General features: G+C 42.2%; 1 protein-coding gene across 2 annotated transcripts in view; it reads right to left on the bottom strand.

Annotated features, from left to right (window-relative positions):
- Positions 1-27,581, bottom strand: part of ADGRG2 (adhesion G protein-coupled receptor G2) — a 121,767-nt gene extending 94,186 nt beyond the window's left edge. Inside the window, exons 1-3 of one of the 2 annotated variants that reach the window (XM_018043945.1) lie at positions 27,269-27,581; positions 19,851-19,926; positions 10,512-10,625 (exon numbers count right to left, since the gene is read on the bottom strand). The gene's annotated coding sequence lies outside the window, so the exon portion shown is untranslated. The remainder of the gene's footprint in view (positions 1-10,511; positions 10,626-19,850; positions 19,927-27,268) is intronic. The other variant, XM_018043947.1, reaches the window with a different exon arrangement.
- Between the last annotated feature and the right edge of the window lie 217 nt (positions 27,582-27,798).

Genomic DNA, 27,798 nt, shown 5'->3' with positions numbered 1-27,798 from the left:
CAGTAACCTTTCTGGTTCAGTGACCTGTAAAACAAAGCTACTTGGACCTACCCTGATACCACTGCCACACTCAGACAAGGCCAGAGTTTATTAAAGATGTTTGGAAGCTGAAAAGCACAACATGCATACTATTATACACTGTTATCATAAATAAAAATTTGCAGGGACTTCCCTGGTGGTCCAGTGGCTAAGACTGAGCACTCCCAACGCAGAGGACCTGGATTTCGATCCCTGGGCAGGGAACTAGATCCCACATGCCACAACTAAGAGTTCACAGGCCACAATGACGGTGGAAGATCTTGAGTGTCACACCTAAGACCCAGTACAGCCAATTAGACAAATAAATAAATAAAATCTGCATTTCTCTTCAAAGGGCCAAAGAGTAAATATTTTCGACTTTGCCCATATGGTCTCTGTTGCAACTAATGAACCCCACAGACAACCTGTAAATGAATGGATGTGGCTGTGTGCTAATAGAACTTTATCTACAGAAAAAGTTGGATGGTTACAGGCCAAAGTTAGCCAACCCCTGACTTAAAGAAATGCTATTTAAAATTGCAGCCCTTCCATGCTCCCTGTGCCGCTATTCTGATACATGTTCCTCTACAGATAGCATCAATCACCATCTAACATAATGTGTATTTTATTTACTTTATTATCTGCTTCACTCACTAGAAAATAAGCTTTATTGAAGGCTGAGGTTTTGTCTGTTGGGTTCACTGTTGAGTCTTCAATGACTAGAAGAGTGCCTGGGCATAGTAGGAATGTTAGAAAGACTTGTTGAAAGAGTGCATAGATGAATGGAGAGATTTTGAAGAAGCTGGACATACTACTGGGGAAAGAAGGGAAAATCCATGGCAAGTAAAAAAAGGAAGCAAAGAAAAAAAATGATATCTAAAAACCTAGGGGAAGAAAAATGACTGCAAATGGACTCAAACTCAATTTTGTGATTCCTTGTAGGCAAAGGGAAAAATGATTATTTTCAAAACCAATTTTGTGGATTGTGAACATCTGAAAGAACTAAAGCCTTATAAAACAATTTCCAAAACAGCTGGTTAAAACCTAAATGAATTATTGGCTTGATTTTAGTTAAGAGAACAGCTTGAGGTTTGTTGCAGATCAACTAATTATGAGTTTGTGTCTGTGTGTGCACACACACGCAAGTGTGTGCACACACACGCAAGTGTGTGCACGTTTAATCTTTCCTCTCTCCTGACCCTGACAAATGTGGGTTCTGTTTGTTCACTGGGAGTGGTCTGAGGACTGGTAAGGAATTAATTCAGCATACTTTGCAGGGAAACACACATATTTGTCCCTGGTTTACTTCAGGGCTTGGCAAATTGTAGTGTCATTCATTCTGATTCTTCTTCATAGTTCAACTGAAGGTTAAGGTTAACAGCAAAATAACTGCTGAACTGAGTAAGTCCATTTCTAAAGAGAGATGGGTTCTTTACACACAGTGCTTTATGTAACTCTTTCAAACCAAGATCTGTATAACACATTCAACTGAACCACCTCAAGTTCTTTGGAAGAAAATAAGACTTCTCTTCTACGAAAGCAAGTATGCATATCTAATACACAGCTGATAACCTAAACAATGTTCTGCTTTCCAGGCACACGGCTTAGCAAAAGTTCGGCTTAGCGTAGAAGAAACAACACTGGCAAGATTCTTCTAAAGATCTCTGATGTTGATCCTTTATTCTGGGGCACTCAGCTCAATGTCTGAGCACCTAATGAATGCCAACAGGGAGTGAAGCTGGAGAACTTTGTTGTTAGGCTCATGCATTATCATTTTATCCTTAATTTCTTAAAGAAATAAATTTCCACTTACTGATTGATTTAACATGGTAACTGTAAAAAGACCACTGGGCTGAGTCAAAAGACTTGGCTTGAAGGAATGAAGGAAAAGGAAAAGAAGATGAAAATGAAGAAAGGAAATGAATGCAAGAAAAAAATGAAGGGAAAGAGAAAAGAGTAGAGTTGCGATTCGTGGCATGGAGGACCCTTAAAAACATGACGCTAAGTGGAAAAACGCCAGATACCACTTAGTGCATGATTCCATTTCTATGAAATCTCCTGAACAGGCAAACTCATAGACAGAAAGTAGAGAGTGGCCGCCGGCATCTGAGGTGAGGAGGGGAAAGTAGGCAGTGACCACTAATGAGTACAGGGGCTTCTCTTTTGGGTGATGAAAATGTTCTGGAATTAGATAGTGGTGATGGTTACAGAAACTTGTGAATACACTAAAATCCACCAAATTGTACACTTTAAAATGGTGAATTTTATGGTATGTGGATTATTTCTCAACAAAAAAGGGGGGAATAAAAAAAAAAACACACCAGACTCTTGTCATCAACTAGCTTTGTGAGCTGTGGACAAGGCATTTAATTTCTCTAATATGCTTCCTCATCTGAGAAAAGGGGGCAATATTAACTTAACTCTCAAGTTGTTGCAAGACCCAAACAGGATAATCTATATCAAAGTAATTTGGAAAAATAAATAACGCTACAGATTCAAGGTAATTTCACTCAAAATCTTAATGAAGTTCTTTATGGAACTTAATGGTAATTCTAAGGTGTACACTGGGACTTCCCTGGTGGCTCAGCAGTAAGGAATCCACCTGCAATGCAGGAGACTCAGATTCAATCCCTGGGTTGGAGACATCCCCTGGAGAAGGAAATGACAACCCAATCCAGTATTCTTGCCTGGGAAATCCCAAGGACAGAAGACTCTGGCAGGCTACAGTTCATGGAGTCACAAAAGAGTCGGATATGACTGAGTGACTAAACAACAAGGTGTACAGCTGTTCCTCCGTATTCGAGGGGGATTGGTTCCAGGAACCCCCACACATACCAAAATCTGAGGATATTAAAGTCCCTTATGTAAAGTGGCCTAGTTATAATCTACAGAGGATGTATTCTTTTAATCATCTCTAGATTACATATACTACCTAATACAACATAAATGTGATGTAAATAGTTGCTGACTTAATGGTAAATTCAAGTTTTGCTTTTTGGAATGTTTTGGAATTTTTCTTTCCAAATATTTTCAATCTGCAGTTGGTTGAATTCCTGGATGTGGAACCAATGGATATGGAGGGCCAAATGTATATGTAATGTAAAAGAAAGTGGCCAAGACAATCTGACAAAGAATAACAAAGGAGGAGGGCCTGAATTGCCAGATACCAAGACTCTTTAGAAAACTACAGTAATCAAGGCTGTTTAATACTCACTCAGGGTTTGACAAATATACCAGGAAGCCAAATTTTAGTGAGCTTGGAAGCAGATTCACACATATAGCAAAAGATATAGCAAAAGATATAGCAAAAGAGGGCCAGGGAAGATGCAGCTGAGGGAGGGTAAGGACCAACTCTTCAATAACCAATTCTGTGACAAGTGTTTTCCACATGGAAAAACAATCCACACATAGACTGCTCCCTCAATTCCAATTAGACTAAACTTCTAGGAGACAACAGAGGTATCTTTAGGTCTTTGGGACAGAAACATAAAAGTGCAAACCATAAAAGAAATAAAGAAGAAAGCTGACTACAATGAAAGAATCTTACCAGAAAACACCATAAAAAGTAAGAAAATAAGCCACAGACTGAGAGGCATTATTTATAACATATATCACTAAAAACCAGTATCTAGAATATATAAAGAACATCAACAAGTCAATTTTAAAACACAGAAAACCTGATAGAAGGAAAAAGAAACGTGAACTAGAATTTCATGAAGATTAAATTTAAATAGTCAATGAACACTAATATTCAGAGAAATGCAAATTAAAACCAAAAGAGAAAAAAAAATAAAACCAAAGGAGATATAATACCATCTCAGTGATATTAAAAAATCTCAAGTCTGATTATGCTAAGTGTTGGCAAGGATGCTGAGCAACAGGAAGTCTCTTTCCCAGTTGCTTAGGAGAGTAATCTGGAAACAACCAGTACAGTTGAAGAGGCATATACCCTACCACCTACTACTTTCATTCCTTGGCAGAAACCAACACAATATTGTAAAGCAATTATCGTCCAATTTAAATTTTAAAAAGATTTTTTTTAAAGTACTTTCATTCCTAAATATAATCTCTACGGAAATATATTAGCACAAGGAAACATGTTCAAGGCTATTCACAGCAGCTTCATTTTTAATAATAAAACCTGAAGCAATTTAAATGGCCATCAATAGGAGAATGAACTGAACTGAACTGAAGCAATTTAAATGGCCATCAACAGAAGAATGTACCAACAGATTATATATTTACACAACAGACTACAACAGAGCAGAGAAAGAAATGAGTAAGAGCTACATGTAGCAATGAGGACAAATCTCACAAAAAAAGTCAATGACAAAATTAAAGTTGCAGAATAACATGGGGGTTAAAAAAAATACCAATCACATAGTTTAAAAGCATGCAAATAATGACCTAGAGGGGTGGGATGGAGGAGGTGGGATGGGAGAGAGGCCCAAGAGGGAGGGAATATATGTATACATACAGCTGATTCAGACTGCTGTACAGCAGAAACCAACACAACATCGTAAAGCAACTATACTCCAATTTAAAAAAAAAAAAGCATGCAAGCAGCATTTTCTCTTACTAAGGGACATATTCCTATACAGAGTAAGTATAAAGAAACATATGAGAAGATGAAGACCAGTTTCAGGACAGTACTTACTTCTGCGCACTTTTTAAAAGCTAATGAGGACTCCCCTGGTGGTCCAGTGGTTAAGACTGTGCTTCCAATGCCAGGAGTACAGGTTCGATTCCTGGTCAGGGTAGTTAAGATCCCACATGCTGCATGGCATAGCCAATAAATAAATAAATTTTTAAAAAAAACCTAATCTACGGCCAGGGTTGAAGACTTAAATGACACCATTGATGGAGCAGGTCTAAAGGAGATGGAATTCCACGCACTTTCCTTAGCAGAACTGAACAAACACTGACCCACTCTCTAGGGGTCTCCGTAACAGCAAAGGCCACATTGGGGTCAAAGCCACATGCCTGACTCATACACAGTGTTCTGATTACCTTAGTCAATTATCCAAAAGCAGCCTATCCTAGCAGTAACAAGCCACAAGAAGGGCTCATTTTACCTCAGGTACCATTTCGCTGTTAGCATAGGAGAAAGACAAAGTACTGAAATGGAAATATCCTGGCTGATAAAGGATTATCATTCAGTAACAAGCAGGAACCAAGACTTTATCAATATCACAGTTAATATGAAAATTATCCCATATATAATTTAATCTCTAGTGATTCAAAAAGTACTTTAGGCTCCAACAACACAAGAATCTTTACTACAAACATCTGTTGTCATTACACATAATTTGTTGGCTAATAAGAAGTGTTGACAGAAGGCTGGATAAGCCAATGAGAAGTTGTACTTCTATCAATACTTCTCCCTTGGCAGAGAGTTGATAAGACTTCTTTAAAAGGCTTTCAAATCATTCATAGATCCAAGAAAGCTAGGTTAAGTACTCAGTTATTTGATTTTAAGGGTTATTTTGCAGGAACTGATTAAATAATTCTGAGGACTTGGAACAGTCCTTGGCAAAGTTAACAAAAAGATGCTGCTGAGGGAAAAGTGACTTCCTTTTTTAGTACTCTTTCTCTCTTTAGGGCCCATTCCCAACTTGTTGACACCCAATGGCCTCCTACTTTGTGAATCCTATCTGCTCTTAGGAGATGACCTCATATCAAGACACATCAACCAAATTCTGTACCCATTTACATTTTAACAACTCTTTAAGTCAAAGAAATGAATCTCTAATAATGCAATTTTAGGATTTAGCTAGATGAATGGAGGAGTTGGGGGGAAAGCTAAGCACAATTATTGCTATCACTGGAGTCCCACTCCTCACCCCCAAATTAATATTTTGTGGCCTTAACCCCCAACATGACTGTATCTGGAGACAAAGTCTCTAGAAAATAATTAAGGTTAAATGAGGTCATAAGGGTGGGACCCTAATCTAATAGGACTATGGCCTTTCAAGAAGAGAAAGAGTCTCTCCCCTATCGCTTCTCTCCATCATTTGAGAACACAACAAAAAGGTGGCAGTCTACAAGCCAGGAAGAGAGCCCAAAGTCACAGGGAAGCACTCACCTACCCATCCATCCTTGATGTTTTCATACATGTTTACATTAAAGCTAGTCCCACTGATGTAGTAGGTACTCCTAAAATACCAAATCCAAAGGAACAAGGGTCTCTAATCAGGAATCCCAGGAGGCCCAAACAAAGACATAGTGGGCAGCACACCCTGGCAGGGGTACAGCAAGACTGTGAGCAATCCATTCTAGATGCCAGGTCAGGCCACCCTCCCAAATATCTCTGCCTGGTGTGGGTTCCAATCATTCGAGGAACCACAGAAAGGGGAATGCTGCAAACAAGGTCTCAAGGGGGAAAGGCAGGCTTCTGAGCATATAGAAGGGCTAAGATCCCCAGTTTGAGCACAGGCAGTTCTAAAATGCACTGTGAAGTTTAAATTATACCAAAGTTTGGGTCCAACTCCAGTCTGGAGAGAAAGGCAGGAGAAGGGGGACAAACTAAAGACGTGGCTATGGACTTCCTTGGTGGTCAAGTGGTAAAGACTCCGCCTACCAATGCAAGGAACACACGTTTGATCCCTGGTCCGGGCATATCCCACATGCTGCAGGGTAACTAAGGCTGTGCGCCGCCACATTAAGCCGGTGCTCTAGAGCCTGGGAGCCACAGCTACTGAGCCTACATTCCCTAGAGCCCATGCTCTGCAACAAGAGAAGCCACGACAGTGAGAAGCCCCTGCTCATCACAACTAGAGAACATCTAAACACAGCAGTGAAGACTCAGCGCAGCCAAAAAATTAATTTAATTAAAAAAAAAAAAAAAACACACAACTAGAGGAGCACTGATCATTGGCACAAAGCTTGGAAAACAGGGGTGGTACATCCTTGAATCTTAAAGTCAGGAGCCTCCATGCAGTAAACTGAAGGTCCAAGAAAGGACTCCTAGTCCCAAGGGGCTGGCAAGAGAGCGCATGACGGAGAACCCAGGAAGGGAAGCCTACAGAAAGGAACACGGAAGTAGGATGCAGCCAGGGCGAGGGTTGCCAGGGCCACAAGATGTGCTCAATGGCCCTGAGGCAGAACTCAGCGATACACTTTCCGCCTACCCCACCCCTGGCCTGGCAAGACTCAGAAGGACAAGAGTCAGCTCTGTTGGGAGTCCAGAACACGGAAGCGTTCTCTCTGAGATTGGGCTTACTTCCAGCCACCTGAATGCTTGGTGTCACGCCAACAAAATAACCAGACACTGGTGAAGCCCTCCCGAGGACCAACCCAAGGGGCTCCCATGTTTTCGTGTCATGGGTTTTATTAAAATGAACAAAAGTACTTCCTGACTGCTGGCCTCAAAGAGCCCTGCCATAGTTTGGGTTCTTCCAGAAGGTAATCCGAGGCAAAGATTCCAGGGCAAGCAATTTATTTAGCACGTGATCCCAGGACACACGAGGATGGGGAGGTGAGATGGGGGCAGGAAGGCAGCTAATACAGATGCATCATCAAGCCAGTTACCACTGGGGGAGGCTGTCTCAGTCCTGGAAGCTCTGGGAGCCGGTGCAGACTGCCCAGCCGTCTCAGGGGTCCCACTCAGGGGCAAAGAGCTGGATTAAATACCTACCCACCCTGGCTAAGGGCTGCTCCCAGGGGTGGCCTGGGAAGGGTTCATCCTGGCACTCCAGGCTGCCACATGGGTGGAGAGAAATGTCCAGCTAGTGGCTGGAAGGGGAATGGGTGCACCGTGGTGCTCGGGGCCCAGGATCTTAAAACAGACACCCAGTCTCTATGGAATAAATGAGGAAGTCTGAGGCACCGAAGCCAGCAGAAGAGAAGGCAGTTTCATGCCTGCCCTGCCCCATTCCTCCCTTCAAGTCAGTATCTGGGATTTAGAGAGAGTGAGTGAGTGTGTGCGTGTGTTTGGGTTTGGCGTGCGTTTGAGGAGTTCAGTGGTTTTTCTTCAGCTGTTTGGAATGTTTGAGGAGAGACTAGGTGTGGGAAGGCTAAAAGGAGTTGCTACTTGAGATTTAAAGACACACCCAAGGAGTACTGAGCTTTGTGCTCTAATGCAGGCTGAACGTGTCTGGTTTGTCGGCCCATGCTGGGAGGCCAACCGGAGAGGCTCGAGAACAGGGATGTTTATCATTCCTGAAAGGGCTACGGACAAAGATCCCAGCTGTGCTTAAAGCCTCACTATTCAAAGTATGGTCCCCCAAAAGGAGGCATCTCCAGCCCTGTCCCAGAACCCGCATCTACATTTCAAAAAGATCTACCTGTATATCTAAAAAGCTTGGCTACAGACTATAGCAATTCACCAAGTGTTCTCTGCATAAAGAGTATATTCAGCAACTGTGACTCCTACCAAAGTCAAGTGGAAGGTATTTGCTCCATTTCAGGCTAATGTGCTCTATTCAGTTTGTCAAATTAACTTCAGATTTGCTGAATGGGATATTTGGGACAAATCTGGGACAAAGGGAGATAATTGTGTCAACCTGCAAACCTGGGTATAATCACAACAAAATAAAGCATACTTTAGTTTTTCAAAACCTCTTTATTTCATTCTTCCCTTTTTGCCTCCTTGGCAAAATTAATCACTGCTTAATAAGCCTGTACCATTCTAAGACTATTCATGCGGGTAAACCTTTGCCTCAATATCTGTAAAATACATTTGACAGTTCCAGGAGTGTCATTCATTTCAAAATAATCGTGTGTGTATCACAGGAAAAAAAGTTAAAATTCTTATGAAATTTTAAAATGACACTTTGATATAGGTAGCTGGTAAAGGAATAAATGAACATGCAAACACACTTAGAAAAAAATCAAAGAAAAACAACTCATACTAAAACTTAACTCAACTTATGAATAAAAAGCCTCAACACAGTATATGGATACAGATAGGAAAGTATATGCAGAGGTGGTTACTAATCCTAATTGCATTCAGAGTACCAAATAACTGACAACCATGAAAATAAGTAGAAATAAGAATAAGTAGAAAATAAGTAGAAGCCACCTTCGGATGGTATCCTCAACTCAATGGACATGAGTCTGAGCAAACTCTGGGAGATGGTGAAGGACAGGAAAGCCTGGCATGCTACAGTCCATGGGGTCGCAAAGAATCAGACACGAGTAAGCAACTTTATGACAACATCAAAAGCATTCTTTTTTAGGTATTGAAGGGGAGCAGAATATGACATCGCAAAATGTCTCTTTGGTGTAAGAATTATCTTGAGGCTGATTATTTTTAAGAAACAGCATACAAAGAAGCAGCTCTGAAAAGCGAGTAGAAGTGACCCTTCTGTAAGAGATATTTACATATATAAGGGGAACCTCCATTTGTAAGGGTGTCTCCCTCTCCATACCAGAACAGTCACTTTAAATCTCTAGAAACTCTTCTCAATGGAGAAGGCAAGGACTCAAATCTGCATAACACCCCAACCGTTGTTCACTGTGCTTTTCTTGATAATTCCTAGAACTGGCCCCCCACCCCACAAAAAATATTTTGTCTTTAGTGGAAGATGGTATTGAACATAGTGGGGCTTGGGCCATTTAAGGGGAGTTACTCTGTCTTCATGGGTCTCTCCCATGTATACAGGAGGATATATTATTAAACTCCTGTTTGTTTTTCTCCTGTTCATTTTTTATTACGGGGTGGGTCTCAGCCAAGAACCTAGGAGGGTAGAGGGAACGTTCTTTTTCTTCCCCTATAGCATTTACATAGTAGTAATGCACATGAGAAAAACATCTCCTGCCCTATCAGTAAACAAAGGATGTCACAGTCAAGAGTGATTGCAGCTCTCCAATATGAGCTGGTGAGCCCTGAGGAAACTCAGGAAAAGAATATACCTGCCATCTAGCAGCCATCAGACTGCAGCCACTCCCTATCATGAGCCCCGAGGAAACTCAGGGTGAGAAAACACAGGATACATGCCCCAGATAGCTGAAAGTCTTGAAAGTCTTAGTTGCTCACTCGTGTCTGACTCCTTGTGACTCCATGGACTGTAGCCAGGCTCCTCTGTCCATGGGATTTCCCAGGCAAGAATACTGGAGTGGGTTACCATTCCCTTCTCCAGGGGACCTTCCCAACCCAGGTTCTCCTGCATTGCAGGCAGATTCTTTACCATCTGAGCCACTAGGGAAGCTCCCATACATAGAGAAGCATTGAATTCCTTAACTTCCAATGGCACCCCACTCCAGTACTCTTGCCTGGAAAATCCCATGGAAGGAGGAGCCTGGAAGGCTGCAATCCATGGGGTCGCTGAGGGTCAGACACGACTGAGCGACTTCACTTTCACTTTTCACTTTCATGCATTGGAGAAGGAAATGGCAACCCACTCCAGTGTTCTTGCCTGGAGAATCCCAGGGATGGGGGAGCCTGGTGGGCTGCCGTCTATGGGGCCGCACAGAATCAAACACAACTGAAGCGACTTAGCAGCAGCAGCAGTTTTCTTTAATTAACAATAATCTTTTGTCATTCAGATTACCTGCCCTTTGTTGCAAAACTTCTATATAACCAGCCTCTCCGCCTCGGCTCCTCAGAGAAGTTCCCTTAAGGTTACTTGAGATGCTGTCTCCAGGGCTTGAAGTCCTAAAAATTCCTGCCGAATAAAACATAACTATCAACTTTTGGATTGCCAATATTTTTTAAGTCAACATACACGCGTCCATCAAAAGATAGGTATTATCCATAGTGCTATATTTAAAACAGATAACCAACAAAGACCTACTATATGGCAGAAGGAACTCTGCTCAATGTTATGTGGCAGGCTTTATGGGAGGGGAGTTTGGGGGAGAATGGATACACGTCTAAGTTATGGCTGAGTCCCTTCGCTGTTCACCTGAAACTATCACAACAATGTTAATCAGCTATTTCTTAATACAAAATAAAAAAGTTTAAAAAAAAGGTATGTACAAGAGTGTTCCTCATAACACTAATCATAAAAGCCAGAAATGGGAAACTAACCAAAGGTTCATCAATAGTAGGAAGGATAAATTGTGGTACAGTCATACAATGGAATACTATTCAGTAACTGCAACACACAACACAATGATATGGATGAATCTCCCAAACAAAAATGAAAAGTCAGATATCCTGTGTGGTACTGAAAAGTCAGATATCCTGTGTGGTACTATATATATGAAATTCAAGGGCAGACAAAATCAATCTATGACATTAGAATCAGAATAGTAGTTACTTTTAGGGGGTGGGAGTGCCCAGAAGGAGACATGAAGGGGACTTGTAGGAGCCACTCATGTTCTGATTCTTGATGGGGGACTGGTGACAGGGGTGTGCAAAGTTGGTAAAAATTCATTGAGCTATACACTTATAATGCATATAGTGTATACTTCATTAAAAAGTTTAATTTTAGAAACATATGTATACACATTTTATCCACTTTCACAGATGAGTCAAAAAGAAAAAGACTTTATATCTAAGAAATACTGCTTGCCATACTTGCCTACTTTCACTAAAAATGGATGCTAGAAAGAAAATGACTAATAATGACGCATAGGTGATAAATATCAGGAGAGTGGACAATGGTACACAGCTCTGACTCATATATGAACTATGGATATAAAATGAGCATCGATCCAATGTAAAAAATAACTACTACTGGGTGGGCTTCCCTTGTGGCTTAGCTGGTAAAGAATCTGCCTGCAACGCAGGAGACTTGGGTTCGATCCCTGGGTTGGGAAGATCCCCTGGAGAAGGGAACTGCTACCCACTCCAGTACTCTGGCCTGGAGAATTTCATGAACTGTATAGTACATGGGGTTGCAAAGAGTCAGAGACGACTGAGCAACTTTTACTTTCACAAGGGTAATGGTTTCTCCAAATACTCCAAAACATGTGATATATTCTGTCAAAAAGTTAATTATCTGGATAGCAAAATCACTAGTGGAGATCATTTGTACTGATTGTTCCTGGAAGCGTCAATACTATACAGAATGTACTATTAGAGTTTACCTATAAATCACGGCTAATTTTCAAATTATGTCTAAAAGGGAAATCACTTTGGCATACATCCTCCTAATCTTTCTCCTTCTCCTTCCATATATTCAATTTGTGAATATCTAGGTTTAGAAACTTTACATGCCTGAAACCCAAGGGAAACATGTCCAAGTTTTTTAAAAATTTGAGAAGCAGTCTTATAGTTAGGACCAGAAGAGTCCCCCACTAAAAAATGTGACATTGGTGATCTCTGGAATTTTATCACTGTTTTTTCTTGGTAAAATGTAATTCCCTTATGTCTGGAAACTCGAATTTTATCACTGTTTTTTTCTTGGTAAAATGTAATTCCCTTCTGTCTGGAAACTCTAATAATTAGGATCCTAACACATAGATATTACTTTGTTCATCAGATCACTGTTCTCACCAGCAGCTTCTAGACTTAGCCCAGAGACATGAATTTCTGGAGAAAGAGAACATTTATTCAGTGTCTTTCATGTGACTGAGTGACTTCCATTTCATGTGCTGGAGATCATGTTAGGTAGTTTAAGTTTATTACTCATTCATTCATCTAACTGAATACCTACTGTATACCAAATACTAGGTACCAGGGATAAAGTGTGGGCCCCGCTCATATTCTATCATGGGAGCAGGGGGGTGGGGCAGAGAAGGAGAGGGGAACAATAAACATACAAATAAAGAATAAAGCTAATATAATGATAAGTGCAACGTTGAAAATTACAGTAAGGTGAGAATGATACAGTGAGTGACTTGGGATCTATTTTGGATCAAGGAACCAGAGGTGATACTTAAACTGAGAGATGAATGATGCCAGCCAGAGAAAGACGAGGGAGGGGCAGAGAGAACATTCCAGAAAGAACAGTTAGTAAAAAAGACCAAAAGGAGCTTTATGTGCTGGAAGAATCAAAAGGAGGAAGTGTGGTCTGCAACAGGGAAGAGCAGGGATCAGAACATGGCAGAACTCCATAATCCAGCAGGGGAGTGACATCATCCAGTTAATACTTCTAAAGAGATGCTTCAGCTGCTGTATGGGAATTGGATTATAGGAGGCCACTACAGCCATCCAAGAAAGACAGCAGCAGAAGGGAGAATTGTGGAGGAGTCGAAGTAGAGAGTTTGGAACACCTGGAATATACTCTGGAAGTCAAAGTGACAAGATCTGTAAATAGGTTGAATGTGGGGCAGGAAATTTGTAGGCTTAGAGCTTGAACAACTAGATGGATCATGGTGTCATACACTGAGATGGTCTCATAGGAGAGAATCAAGTATGGCATGGAGATGGCAGGGAATCAAAAATCTGCTTTAATCAAAAATGTGGATTAGTAGGTCTCTTTGTTTGTTCCAAGATTTTTGATTTTTTATGTTTAAAAAGCACAAAATGGGGACTTCCCTAGTGGTCCAGTGGTTAAGACTCCGCCTTTCCACTGCAGGGGGCACAAGTCTGATTCCTGGTCAGGGAGCTGAGATCCCACACACCATGTGAAGTGGCAAAATAAATAAATAAAGGCACAAAATGTTTAAGAGCATGATTTTTCCTATACTTTCTTCCATTTTTCATTTCTATAACCCTTATTTCTGAGCCTGTTAAGAGTTCAAGTTTCCCCCAAAACTTCCAGCATTCTTAGAAGTAGTCAACTTATCAACATTCTTTTCTAGTGTTTCTCAATGAAATTTTTGAGCCAGTATAAAGATCTTAAAGATATTTTTGAGACAACTTCCACTACACAATAAGATTCTGTTTTAACCTAACAGTGGTAGTGCAATGTGCTAAAGAGGCTGGAGTTTACTTCTTAAAATCAGTGTAGACAAGGGAGTTCTGGTCTTATGCACAGCATGGTGACTACAGTTAATAGTTACTGTACACTTGAAGTTTGCTAAAGGGGTAGATCCTAAGTGTTCTCACCACACACACACACACACACACACACACAGACTTAACTGTGAGGTGACGGATACATTAGTTAGCTTGAGCGTGGTGATCAGTTCACAATGTGTGTGTTTGTGCTAAGTCGTGTCCAACTCTTTGCAGCCCCATGGACTGTAGCTCGCCAGGCTCCTCTGTCCATGCTAAGAATACTGGAGTGGGTTGCCATTTCCTACGCCAGAGGATCTTCCCAACCCAGGGATCCAATCTGCCTTTCCTACATCTCCTGCGTTGGCAGGCAGATTCTTTACCACTGGCACCACTTGGGAAGCCCCTCACAATATACACATAACCAAAACATCAAATTGTACACCTTGATATACAATTCATATTGTCCATAATATCTCAATAAAGCTTGACAGAAGGGCAGGGAGTAAAAACGAGTCTTTTAAAAGAATGAATTTTTTTCTACTGTATAGCACTGAGAATTCTATTCAATATCCTGTGATAAACCATAATGGAAAAAATTGTGAAAAATAATATATACATATAACTAAGCCACTTTCCAATAGAGCAGAAATTAATACAATATTGTAAATCAACTACAATAACATTTTTTAAAGTGAATTAGTAAATCTTGAGGTGTGGGAAAGGTCATGGGTACTGGCATCTAGATGGAATGGAAAGCTGCAGACTGGATGGGTCATATCAGGAGAGCACAGAGTCCTAGTGCCTGGGAAGGACACCAACCTTTGTAGGTTGAGTAGAGGAGGAGGAGCCTGAAATGAAGGCTTAGAATAAGTTACTAGCAAGAGTAGGAAAATCAAGAGTGTAGGGTAATGAAAGCAACAAGAAGAAAGTGTTCAATAAAGGAGGAAATGTTACTGCAAAGTCAAGCACAATAAGCCAGAGAAGGGACAACTGATGAATTTGGCAACATGGAGTTCATCGAGGACTGCCAAGAGGAGCCCCACTCAGGACAGGACCCTGATTAGACTAGACAACGGAAGAATGTGGGGCAATAAACTATATGCAGACTTTTAAGAGGTTCCTCTGAGAGGCAACTAGAAATGTGGGAGCAACTGGAGGGGATACAGAGCCAAAAAAAAAAAGAGGGAAATGGAATAAGAAAGAGGGAAATGGAATAAGTCAAGTCCTTCACAACTGGAGGACCAAAATAATTTCAGTAACTAATCACAGAGTATTGAAAAAAGAGGAATTTATGAGTCCATACTAATAATAAATACATGAATAAATAAATAAATGGCAGATAACCAAAAAGGACCTATTATATCACACAGGGAACTATACTCAATATTTTATAATAACCTATGGGAGAAAAGGACACGACTGAGCGACTTCCCTTTCACTTTTCACTTTCATGCACTGGAGGAGGAAATGGCAACCCACTCCAGTGTTCTTGCCTGGAGAATCCCAGGGACGGGGGAGCCTGGTGGGCTGCCGTCTATGGGGTCACACAGAGTCGGACACGACTGAAGTGACTTAGCAGCAGCATGGGAGAAAAGAATCTGAAGAGGTGTGTATATATATAGAGAGAGAGAGATAGAGAGAGCACCAGCACTCTAGCGCCTGCAAGCCTCGACTACTAAAGCCCATGTGCCTAGAACCCATGATCTGCAACAAGAGAAGCCACCACCACAAGAAGCCCACGCTCTGTAACTACAGTAGCCCGAGCTCACCACGAGAGAAAAAGCCCAAGCAGCAACAAAGACCCAGCGCAGCCAAAACTAAAAATAAATAAATAAAAACTTTAAAATAAAATAAAAAGGAGAGGGAGGTGGTCTGTTTTCATCCTAAATGTTAAAGGGGAGCAGAATATGCCAGCCCAAAATATGCCTCTTTGGCATATTGATTATTTTAGGCTGATTATTATTTGTTATTTCTGGGGGCTGTATTGGGTCTTTGTTGCAGCACACATACTTCTCTCTAGTTGAGGTGTGCATACTCAGTATCCCCTAGGCATGCGGGATCCTAGTTCCCAGACTAGCGATCAAACATGGGTCCCCTGCATTGTAAGGCAGATTCTTAACCACTGCACCACCAGGGAAGTCCTTAGGCTGATTATTTTTAAGAAACAGCAGATACAGGAGAAGCTCTGAAAACCTGGTATAACTTACCCTTTTGTAAGAGACATTTACATTTACAACAGACATCTTTCTTGCTATAACAGAGAAGAGAGATGATTCTAATCTCTAGAAACTCTTTATCAATGTGCCTAACAACCTGACCCTTACAACATGACCCTTGTTTACTGTGCTTTGTCTGTTAGTCTTATAATTGGCCACCCCCAAGCCAACATCTTTTATCTTTAGCTAGAGATGGCATTTAAGGTGGCTTGGTCCATTTCAGAGTTTCTCAGTTTTCCTGGGTATCTCCCACGTATGCATGTTATTAAACCATTTGTTTTTCTCCAATTAATGTCTTTTCATTATAGGGAGGTCTCAGCCAAGAACCTAGAAGGGTAAAGGAAAAATGATTTTTCCTCCCCCACAATGCCAATGTCATAAAAGACAGAGAAAGGCTGTGAAAATGTTATAGATTAAAAGAGGCTAAGAAACATGACAACTAAATGCCTGAACAACCCTAGATCAGATTCTGTACTAGAAGAAAAAAGGCTGTAAATGCTAGCAGGTTTATTTTCAAAACTGGAATACAGATGGCAGATTAAAAACAATATTGTGTCAATATTAAATTTCCTAAAGTTGACAACTACTGTGATTATGTAAGAGAATATTCTTATTCTTAGAAAATCCATACTGAAGTACTTAGGAGTAAAAGCCATGATGCACATAAGAGCCTCAAATGGTTCAGGAAAAGAATTATGTGCATGAAGAAGAGCGCAAAGGATGAAGCAAAGGGGGTCAAATGTTAAGGACAGAAGAATCTGGTTAAAGGGTATATGGATGTTCTCTGTGCCATTTTTATGTTTGCAATTTATTAGTAAAGTTTGAAATTCTTTCCAATTTTTTTTTAAATGGGGGGAAAAAAAGAACATGTCCTTGAGAAGGCAAAGAGGATGAGAAGTCCAGAGCCCAGCAAAGAAGCCAGTCTTTGACACACTGGGGATGTTTCAGTCAGTTTCACAGGAACAGTGGGGCATTTCAGTCAGTTTCACCTGGGCACCTGTACACATGCTGGGAGTCTGGGTGGTGAGAATACTAGGAAGGTTCTGTCTAAAGAGACAGAGTCAGCAGCTGAAGTAGAGAAAGTAAAAGAAGGGTAAAATAGCTGTTTTGGAAATTGGAAAGACACAGCCACTACTCAAGCATGGTAGGATCACCAGGCGATGCTGAAGATCCATTTGCGGTTTACTAAGGTCAGGACCTGGACCTAGACATCAGTGTTTATTCTAAAAACTCCCCAAGTCATTCAAATAGACTGTCAGCTTTCAGAGCTACTGTGCTATGGCCAGGTTTCTCAACCTCAGCATGATGGATATTTGGGCCAGATAATTATCAGTGAGGAGAAAGGGATGTGGGGAGTCATTTTCTGTGCATTACAGGGTATTTAGCTACATCTCTGGTTTCTGCTCACTAGATGCCAATAGCACCACTACCTCTGCCAGTCATGACAACCAAAAATGTCCAGACACTTCCCTGGGGCGGGGCGGGGGGTGAATTGACCCTGGTTGAGAGCCACTTATGCTATGGGAATGAAACCTCTACTGAGTTGCCTTATTGAGTTTATAATTCATCTCTCTATCCAAAACTTTGGGGTTCCCAAGTGGCGCTAGTGGTAAAGAACCTGCCTGCCAATGGAGGAGATACAAGAGACACTGGTTTGATCCCTGGGTCGGGAAAATCCCGTGGAGGGCATGGCAACCCACTCCAGTATTCTTGCTGGAGAACCCTATGGACAGAGAAGCCTGGCGGGTTATGGTCCATAGCATCACAAAGAGTCAGACACGACTGAAGCAACTGAGCATGCATGCATCCAAAACTTTACTCCCTTTCCTGTCCCTTCTGACCTCAATCCTTTGCTAACTGAATACTAATCAACCAAAGTTAGACGACTAAAACTACTGTCATTAATAACATCATTAATGTACTGAAGTTGCTATTATAGACATTACCATTAATATGCAAACTGAGGTTGTTTCTCCCCGGTAAGCTGAAGTAACAGACCTGGCCGGAGAATCGTAAGCCAGAAACATCCTGACTTTCCAAGCTATGATGAAGAAATATCATAGAAACATCACAAAATGATGATTAATCCCAGCCTCTTTGTTCTTCCCCATTTAAAAAAGCCCCTAACTCAAAGATCAAGTTGGAATGGATCTGAGGCTTGTCTCCCACTCCCTTGATTGGTGCCCTACAGCAAACCCTGACTTTGCTGCAAATACCCAGTGTCGAGTTTGGCTTTCTGTGCCACAGGCACACCAGCACTTGCTTGGGTACAGGAACAAAGGCCATAAACATGACATATTTTTAAAGATCAAAAATTGTATATGCTCCTCATTGCTATGAGCACTGTGGTTAAAAACACAGGCTCTACGTTCATGCATGCTGCTGAAAATGACAGAATTTTATTCTTTTTTATGGCTGAGTAATACTTTGTGTGTGTGTGTGTATATCATATTTTCTTTATCCATTCATCTGTTGATGGACAGTAAAGTAAGTCAGAGAAAAAAGCCAAATACTGTATGATGTCACTTTTATGTGGAATCTTAAAAATAATACAAATGAATGTATACAGCAAAACAGAAAGACTCACAGATATAGAAAACAAACTAGTGGTTACAACTGGGGAGAGGGAAGGGGGGCAAGGTAGGGGTATGGGATTAAAAGATACAAACTACTATGTGTAAAATAGATAAACATCAAGGATGTATCATACAGCACAAGGAACTAGAGCCACTATCTTTTACTAACGTTTAATGGAGCATAATCTGTAAAAAATACTGAAATCAGTATGTTATACATCTGAAACTAATATATACTATAAATCAGCTATATTTCAATCAAGAAAAAACCCCACACCTCTGAAATCAGATGGTCTGTGTTCAAACCCTAGATCTACTACTTATCATTTGTACGACTGTGGACAAAGAACACGAACAAACTTAACCTCTGCATGCTTTAGTTTCCTCATCTGTGAAATGCTAATAGTACCCACCTCGATGGTGGATGGGTGTGTTTGCTACATAAAGGACTGAGGAGCCTTGGGATACTTAGCAGCACATCTTAAATGCTAAAGGCATGTTTATAACTTTCTGAAGGCAAAGACCATTCTAATAAATATGGTGGGGGAAAAAAACAGTGAATACTGATCTGTACACTTAAATAAAAAATAGTACCTGTCTCAAGAGATTGGGAGTGTTAAATGAGTTAACAAAGGTAAACCAGTAAGAGCACCACCTGCCCAATAAATATTAGCTGTTAGTTATTACTATACCCTGGAGAAGTGAACGGCAACCCACTCCAGTATTCCTGCCTGGAGAATCCCCATGGACAGAGGAGCCTGACGGGCTACAGTCCACGAAGTCGCAAAGAGTCAGACACGACTGATTATTATTATCACAGATGAGAAATGTAGTGGACACCAGATGTCTGCTGATTTATGAACTACTTACATTAAAATATACTATAAAAAATAAATTAAATAAGTGACTTCTCTGGTGGTCCAGTGGTTAAGAATCCAACTTCCAAAGCAGGGGATGTAGATTTGCTCCCTTGTCAGGGAACTAAGATCCCACATGTCGAGGGGCAATTAAGCCTGCTCGCCACAACTACTGAGCCGGCATCATCTAGGGACTGTGTTTCACAAGATAAGTCCACATGACACAACAAAGACTCAGTGCAGCCAAAATAAAATAGTAAAAATAAAATACACTCTTATGTTTAACCTAAAGAAATTTCCACACCAAAACTGAACAAAAAGGCAGAGTGCTTTGAATTTCTCTTAAGATTAGTGCTTGATTTCTTCTAGATTTTAGGTGCACTCATTCATCCATTCAACAAATACTTACTGAGCATCTACTATGTCCCACTGTTCTAGGTCCTGAGCAAGAGCCACAAAGTCCCTGCCTTCTTGGAACTTGTTTTCTAGCAAGGGGAAAAAAAGACATGGAATTAGTGAATGAATAACTAAATAATATAATTGCAGATAATAATGTTACAAGAAAACAAAAGTGGGATGAAGGGGGTGGACATTTCTAGTGGTAGGTGAGGAATGCTGATTTAGAATGAGGGTTAGAGAAGCCCCAAATGAAACAGATGGACAAGTTAGGAGATTATTTGGTGAAATGATGCTCCAGGCAGGCAGCACCGCAAATGCTAAGGCTGGGAAGCAGGGAAATGCTTGGCTGACGTGATGAATAGCAAGAAGGCTGGCATAGCTGGAAAAGTATGGGAAGAATGGGGTAAAGGTCATATAGGACCTCGGGCTACAGGAAGGAGCTAGGGGTCTAGTGTAAGCATGGTAGAGGATTTGAGCAGTAGATTTACAAGACTGCCTTTACTGGTAATTCCCTGGGGTCAGAGTGGGCGCTGGGAGACTGGGTTACAGGCTACATATAAATTTGAGAGAAAAATTGGGGTAGCTACCATTATCTCCCTGGTGGCTCAGACGGTAAACAAGCTGCCTGCAATGCAGGACACCTGGCTTCAAGATCCTTGGGTTGGGAAAATCCCCTGGAGAAGGAAATGGCAACCCACTCCAGTATTCTTGCCTGGAGAATCCCATGGACAGAGGAGCCTGGCAGGCTACAGTATGGGGGGTCGCACACAGTCGGACACAACTAAAGCAACTCAGCACGCACCGTCATCTCAGGGTATTAAAAATGAACTCACTTAGCATCGTAACAGGATCTGATATAAAATGAATCTGTCCTGGACACAGTTCAGCAGTTTGGGGACTTAGAAACTAAACGAACAGTTTTATAACACAGCAGTTTTATGAAAGGGTGTCAAATCAATGCAATAATCATCATTTTAAAATGAAGTACAACAGATGGAAGAGAATTGAAAATTTCAGAATACACTTCACAGAGGAAAAATGCACAATACTTCTTGAGATTGTTTCAATTATATATAGATATGCTCATACTGAGCTGAGATTTATACTTCTCACTGTGAATGGTGGGCAGAAAAGTTTGAAAACCATTACCAAAAGCTACCTTATTTACACATAAGATATCTAATTATTGTTCGTTCATTGTTCATTCATACAATGTGGAAATTCTTAAACAGATGGGAATACCAGACCACCTTATATGTCTCCTGAGAAACCTGTATGCAGGTCAAGAAGCAACAGTTAGAACTGGACATGGAACAATGAACTGGTTCAAAACTGGGAAAGGAATACGTCAAGGCTGTATATTGTCACCTGGCTTATTTAACTTACATGCATAGTACATCAAGCGAAATGCTGGGCTGGATGAAGCACAAGCTGGAATCAAGATTGCCGGGAGAAATATCAATAACCTCAGATATGCAGATGACACCGCCCTTATGGCAGAAAGCAAAGAAGAACTAAAGAGTCTCTTGATGAAAGTGAAAAAGGAGAGTGAAAAAGCTGGCTTAAAACTCAACATTCAAAAAACGAAGATCATGGCATCCGGTCCCATCACTTCATGGCAAATAGATGGGGAAACAATGGAAACAGTTGAGAGACTTTATTTTGGGGGGCTCCAAAATCACTGCAGATGGTGACTGAAGCCATGAAATTAAAAGATGCTTGTTCCTTGGAAGAAAAGCTATGACAGACCCAGACAGCGTATTAAAAAGAAGAGACATTACTTTGCCAACAAAGGTCCATCTAGTCAAAGCTATGGTTTTTCCAGTAGTCATGTATGCATGTGAGAGCTGGACCTTAAAGAGGGCTGAGCGCTGAAGAATTGATGCTTTTGAACTGCAGTGTTGCAGAAGACTCTTGAGAATCTTTTGGACTGCAAGGAGATCAAACGAGTCCATCCTAAAGGAAATCAACCCTGAATATTCACTGGAAGGACTGATGCTGAAGCTCCAATGCTTTGGCCACTTGATATGAAGAGCCAACTCATTAGAAAAGACCCTGGTGCTGGGAAAGACTGAAAGCAGGAGAAGAAGGGGACAACAGAGGACAAGATGTTTGGATGGCATCACTGACTCAATGGACATGAGGTTGAGCAAGCTCTGGGAGATGGTGAAGGACAGAGAAGCCTGGTGTGCTGCAGTCCATGGGGTCGCAAAGACTGAGCAACTGAACAACAACATCTATTTATACATATAAACTGTTCCTTTATTCTCTCTCCTTTCCTCACTATAGCTGGCATCCCCCGCCCCTTCCCTGTAGATGACAATATTATAAAAAAGCTCCAAAGGTAGTTTCTTCCTGGTCTAAATAAAAACAAATTGACTTCTGCTACACTATCTGCTCCTCCAGTGAAATCAAAATATGACCCTCCAAAGCCGGCAAGACTGACTCACCTCTAAACTGTTAGGCTTTTCCATGAAACACGAAAATCATCCAAACAGAACAAGAGATTTTAAAATGAATTTTTTAACATTTCAAAGCTAAAAATGAAATGCAAAGAAAACCTCCAGAAGGTACTAGTAAGGGCAAATGCCCAAATTCCACAGCAAGCATAATACCTAGCAGTAAGCTAGGAGAAGCACTTCCACCCGAGTCAGATGTTCCTCCTCCACCTGCTCCACAGGGCAGCCCAGCCACTAAGGAGAGCAGACACGAGGAGGAAAAAATATCAGGGGCAAGGAGGGATACCATTGCCATTTGTAGATAGCTTATTTACCTTTAAAACTGAAGAAAACTGACTGAAATACTATGAAAATTAATGAAAGTTTAGTAACATGACTTGATTATGCTAGACCTACAAAAAAATTAAAAAGCCTGTCTATATAATACTCTGTGTGTGCACACACGCTCAGTTGTGTTCAACTCTTCGTGACCCCATGGACAGGAGCCCGCCAGGCTTCTCTGTCGATGGAATTTTCCAGGCAAGAATACTGCAGTGGGTTGCCATTTCCTACTCTGGGGGATCTTCCTGACCCAGGGATTGAACCTGCCACTCTTGTGTCTCTTGCACTGGCAGGCAGGATCTTTACAACTCTGCCACCTGGGAAGCCCATACAATAGTACAGTCATAATAAAATGAAATGGAGAAAGAAGGATACAATTTCTAAAAGCAATACAAATTACACACAAAACAATCTAGGAATTCACCTAACAAGAATGTGTAGTACCTCACAGTGCGGTACTGGCATAAGAACAGATGTACAAATCTATGGAACAGAATAGAGTTCAAAATTCAAAGCACACACAAAAAGTAAATTCATTTCTGACAAAAAGGTCAAGGAAATACAATGAGGGAAAAGTATAGTCTTTTCAACAAATGGTATTGCAACAACTGGCTATCTATATGGAAAAGAGTGAACCTTGACTCATACAAAAATTAACTGAAAATGAAGTAAAAAAACCTACATATAAAAGGTAAAATTACAAAATACCCAGAAGGCAGCATAAGAGAAATTCTTGCTAAACAGGAGGAAGACAATTTATGACAGGTTACTGAAAGTGGTATTCATAGAAGGAAAAATCCTGATAAAGTAGACTTTATCGAAATTTACAACGCTTGCTCTTCAAAAGAAAAGTCATTAATTCCACGTATTATGAGGTATGAATCAACTAAAACAGTCAAACTCACAGAGAGTAGAATGGTGGTCACCAGGGGCTAGAGGGAGTGGAAATGGGGAATTACTGTTCGGACGGCATAAAGTTTCAGTCATGCAAGAGGAAAATGTTCCAGCTATCTGCTGTACAACATCATGCCTACAGTTCACGAGACTGTACTGTACACTTCAAAATTTAAGAGGGTAAATTTCATGTTGTGTTCCTACCACAACTTTTTTTAAAAAAATAAAGAAAATGAAATGGCAAGCCACAGACTAAAAGCAAATGTTTGCAATACATGTATCTGACAGAGAACTTGTGTGCAGATGTATGGAGAACTTTTATGATTCAGTAAGACAACACACAATACAATTAAAAAACAGAGATTTCGTAAAAGATACACAAATGATCAAAAAGCACATGAAAAGATGCTCAACATCATTAGTTATCAGGGAAGTGTAAACTAAAACCACAGAGATGCCATCATAAACCTGCTGGAATAAAATAAGCTGACAATACCAAGCACTATCAAAGATGCCAAGCAGTGGGACCTCGCCCACACTGGTGGGAGTGGGCAATGGAGTAGCTATTTAAGAAAAGTTCAGCAGTTTCTTATCAAGTTAAATTTACCACACAATACAGCAATCCTACTTCTGGGTTATTTACTGGAATGAACTGAAAATTTACATTCACACAGAAAGCTGTATGTGAATGTTTATATTGGCCCTACTCATAATCACCAAAAGCTGGTAAATGGACAAACTATGGAATATTACTCAGCAATAAAAAGGAACAAATTAGTGACTCACACAACATGAGTGAATCTCATATGCTACGTGAAAAAAATCAGGCTCAGAAGGCTACATCGTGTATGAAGCCATTCACAGGACATTCTGGACAAGACAAATTTATAGGGACAGAAAACAAACCAGTGGTTGCCAGGAGCTTCGAGTGGTGGGAGGGGTTGACTACAAAGGGTCCATAAGGAATTTTTGGGGAGTGATGGACTTCTAGATCTTGATCATGGTGGTGGTTACATGAGTACATGTATTTGTCAAAGCGTATAGAACTATATACTAAAAAGGGTGAATGTTATTGTAAATAAACTGCACTTCAATTTTTAAAGCATGGAATCAGCTCAAGAATTAATTAAGTAGATTTTTAAATGGAACAGAGTGTTCACAGACTTTTATTTGATTAAGGGAATTTATGATAATTTTTCCCAAATGTTTAGCCCATTTCTTAACATCCAACATCTCCTACCTCATACCATGCCCCTCAAATAATTTCCATGTGGATTAAAGACCCATGTATTTTTAAAACCATAAACATTTTAAAAGAAAAATTGTTTTTCTCTATCTTAAGGTAGAGAATTTCTCAGTGAGGCAAAAAAATCAGCTCCCAGGTTTTTTACTAAAGGCAGAATCTCTCCTTTGTATCTTCAGAACTATACTACCAGATATGCATTTTTCCCCTCACCCCACCCCTCTCTTTCTTTTTAAAGTAATGGTGCTCTTCCCAGTTTGTAGCGTGTATCTGAAGTAACTTGGCACTCTCAGGCAGCGAAATGGAAAAATGTGTTAAGTCGGTTTCATGTGAGCGATGAAAACGCTAGGAATATCACTGTTATGTACCCCCTCTCTGAGTCCCCAGCCAGCCTCAGGCACACCAAAGTCACACGGGAGCACCCAGAATGACCACGTAAGCCACAGAAGAGCAGCTTCTTCACTAGCTCTAACACCTGAGCAAACTCACTTTGCCATTTCTGAAAGGCTGCTCCTGGTACCAGAAACACAGCAGCTCTCTCCTTTGCCTGCCAAACCCACCAATGAAATGCCATTTCTCAGACTTTTTCCTCCTTTTGCTTAACAAAATCATATCCATAATTAAAGTTCCTTCTTTGTTTCTTTTCTGTGTCACCAACCTTTTTTTTTTTTTTTTCTAGAAAAGCACACTCATCTGAAATCTGTGGGTTTGGGGTAAGGATTATTCACAGAGAAAACACTGATGCTGGTCCTGCACTTCTTCACTTTCAACAGCAAAATCTGCTCTATCCCCCTTTTACTGAAAGTCACCTTGCCAGGATGTGGGAATGATAAAAGCAGAGGGAATCCGATAGGGGCTGGCATCGCAATGAGGCCCTGTAAAGCAATAACCCCTGAGCAGCTTCAAAATGTGGCCACTTTTTGTTTTTCAGCTTTGCACTTGAGCTGAAAAAGCAGCCAACTAAGCAGTGTCCAGCTCACTTTAGATCTTAACTAAGCAAAACTTCGGGACACTAAACAGAAACCCCCCAAATCCTTTGGAAATGGCATACATTTTTGTCGCTCAACCCATAAACTATTACAAAATTAAACTTAATTGTATTAATAATTAAGCTCTTGATAAATTATTAATTTAAAAATACTGGCATACCATGTGTAACTGAGATTATACACATAGGCTTATCTCTTAAAATAGCTAAAGAGACGTTAAGAGATGGAAGGAACTGCAACATCTAGCTAGTATTTATTTAATAAACCTTCACTCTCCATCACCCACCAGCTCCCAACCCAATCAAAGAAACGGGGTGCTTTTTCTGCCTATGGTGACTATTACTAGGATCAGCTACTTAATTTATAGGGCCAATTGCAAAATAAAAATGCAAAGCCCCTTGTTCAAAAATTATTCAGAATTTCGACAAGCGACCGCAGAACATTAAACCAAATACAGGCTGCATGTCAATGAAGCCAGCTCTGTCAGAAAATATACCTGACTAGTAACCCAGTAAGAAGAGTAAGGTGTTTTGCTACTAAATGAGTAGGAAATTTTGAAATTTGTGTATTTGGGAAGGAGGTGGGATTGTAAAGCCTTAGGATCTCCTCTCCCAACGTTCCTAAGGTTTTCAGTCTGTTGGACAAAAAGTACTTCTGCGAGGCCTGTCATGTGGTCCACGGAGCTGCAGCAGCATCTGGGAGTCTGTCACAAGTGCAGACGGTCGGGCCCCACCCCGGCCGGACCTACTGAATCAGAATCTGTAGTTTAACAAGGTCCCCAGGGAATTCGTATGGGAACAGTACACACAAAGAAGAGTCACTGTCGAAGCAGCCATGGAAAACCTCTGCCGCCTGCCTCATTTGGCTCTCAGGAAGTCCGTCAGCGCTCCTTCTCACCTGAAACGCTCCGGAGCCTGGACGCGGCAAGTCGCTGTCGAAAAGCGCTCAGCCGAGGCCTCCAGCCCATCCTCACCCTCAGGCTCTTGGCTGCCGTTCCATCGCGCCGCGCCCGTAGCCACCTGCTCTCAGTCCAGTCTGACGCGGCAGCGCCCAGCCGTCCGGGGCCCGGGGCGCGTTCGCGCTCCTCGGGCTCCGCCGCACCCACTGAGCGGCGCGGCAAACTGAGTCCCCGCCAGTCGGCTCTCGAAGACCGCGTGCAAACACGGCTCGTGGCTCCTTTTCGCGGAGGGGGGTGGGGGAGAGCTGGAGTCCGTTTTAAGCTTCAGGACACACACACCCCTCTCCCTCACAGAACGCGTCGCCGGAGCCCCTTCCTCGCGGCGCGCGCTCTCTCACTGTCGGGGTGCCGGCCCCCGGAGCTCGGCCCTCGGCCTCCGCCTTTCAGGGCGGCCCCGGGCCCCAGCTCCGCCGAGCCTCGTCGCGCGGAGGGAGCGTTCGTCCCGCCGTCCCGTCGCACTCTACGTCCCGGCGCTACGCCCCAGCCGCCCGCGCACGTCGCCAGTTCCCCGGCCGGGTCGCAGGAACCCGCGGGGACAGACCCATCCCGGCGCGGCGCGCTTACCTGCCGGTCCTCGCCGACGGCCTCGCCGCTGGCGCTCTCCAGCCCTCCTTTTTCCCCTTCCCTCGGGCCGCGTCCCTCCTACTCCCGCCCGCCGGCTGGGTACCGCCCCCGCCGCTGCGGACGGCTCGCCCGCCCGCTCTTCAGCTGCCTAACGCGGCGTGGCGCGTCCGGCGTTCGGCGGCGACGAGGCTAGGCGCGGAGGTGGGGAGCGGGCGGGGCGCGGAGGAAGAAGGGTGTGAGTGAACCGCCCGGCGGCCGAAGCCCGGCGTGGAGCTCAGATGGGGGCGGGGCGGGGCGGCCCACCGGCCCACCCCACCCTGCGGAGGCCCCCGCGACGCTTCCGGACTTCCTGGACCGCTTGCTTCTCCGACGCCCCGCATCCGGTTTGGCGTGCTCCTCGGGGACCCCAGACTCCACGCCCAGCCGCTCACCTTTAGGGGTCGCCCTGGTATTCCAATGCTTGTCCCACCACTTTCAGCACCGTGCAGTGTGATGGGTGGGAAACCCAAGGTCGCCCCTCTGCCACAATA

This window comes from Capra hircus (genome assembly GCF_001704415.2).
Source record: "Capra hircus breed San Clemente chromosome X unlocalized genomic scaffold, ASM170441v1, whole genome shotgun sequence".
Lineage (NCBI taxonomy): Eukaryota > Metazoa > Chordata > Mammalia > Artiodactyla > Bovidae > Capra > Capra hircus.
This window is presented reverse-complemented; position numbering and strand designations above follow the sequence as displayed.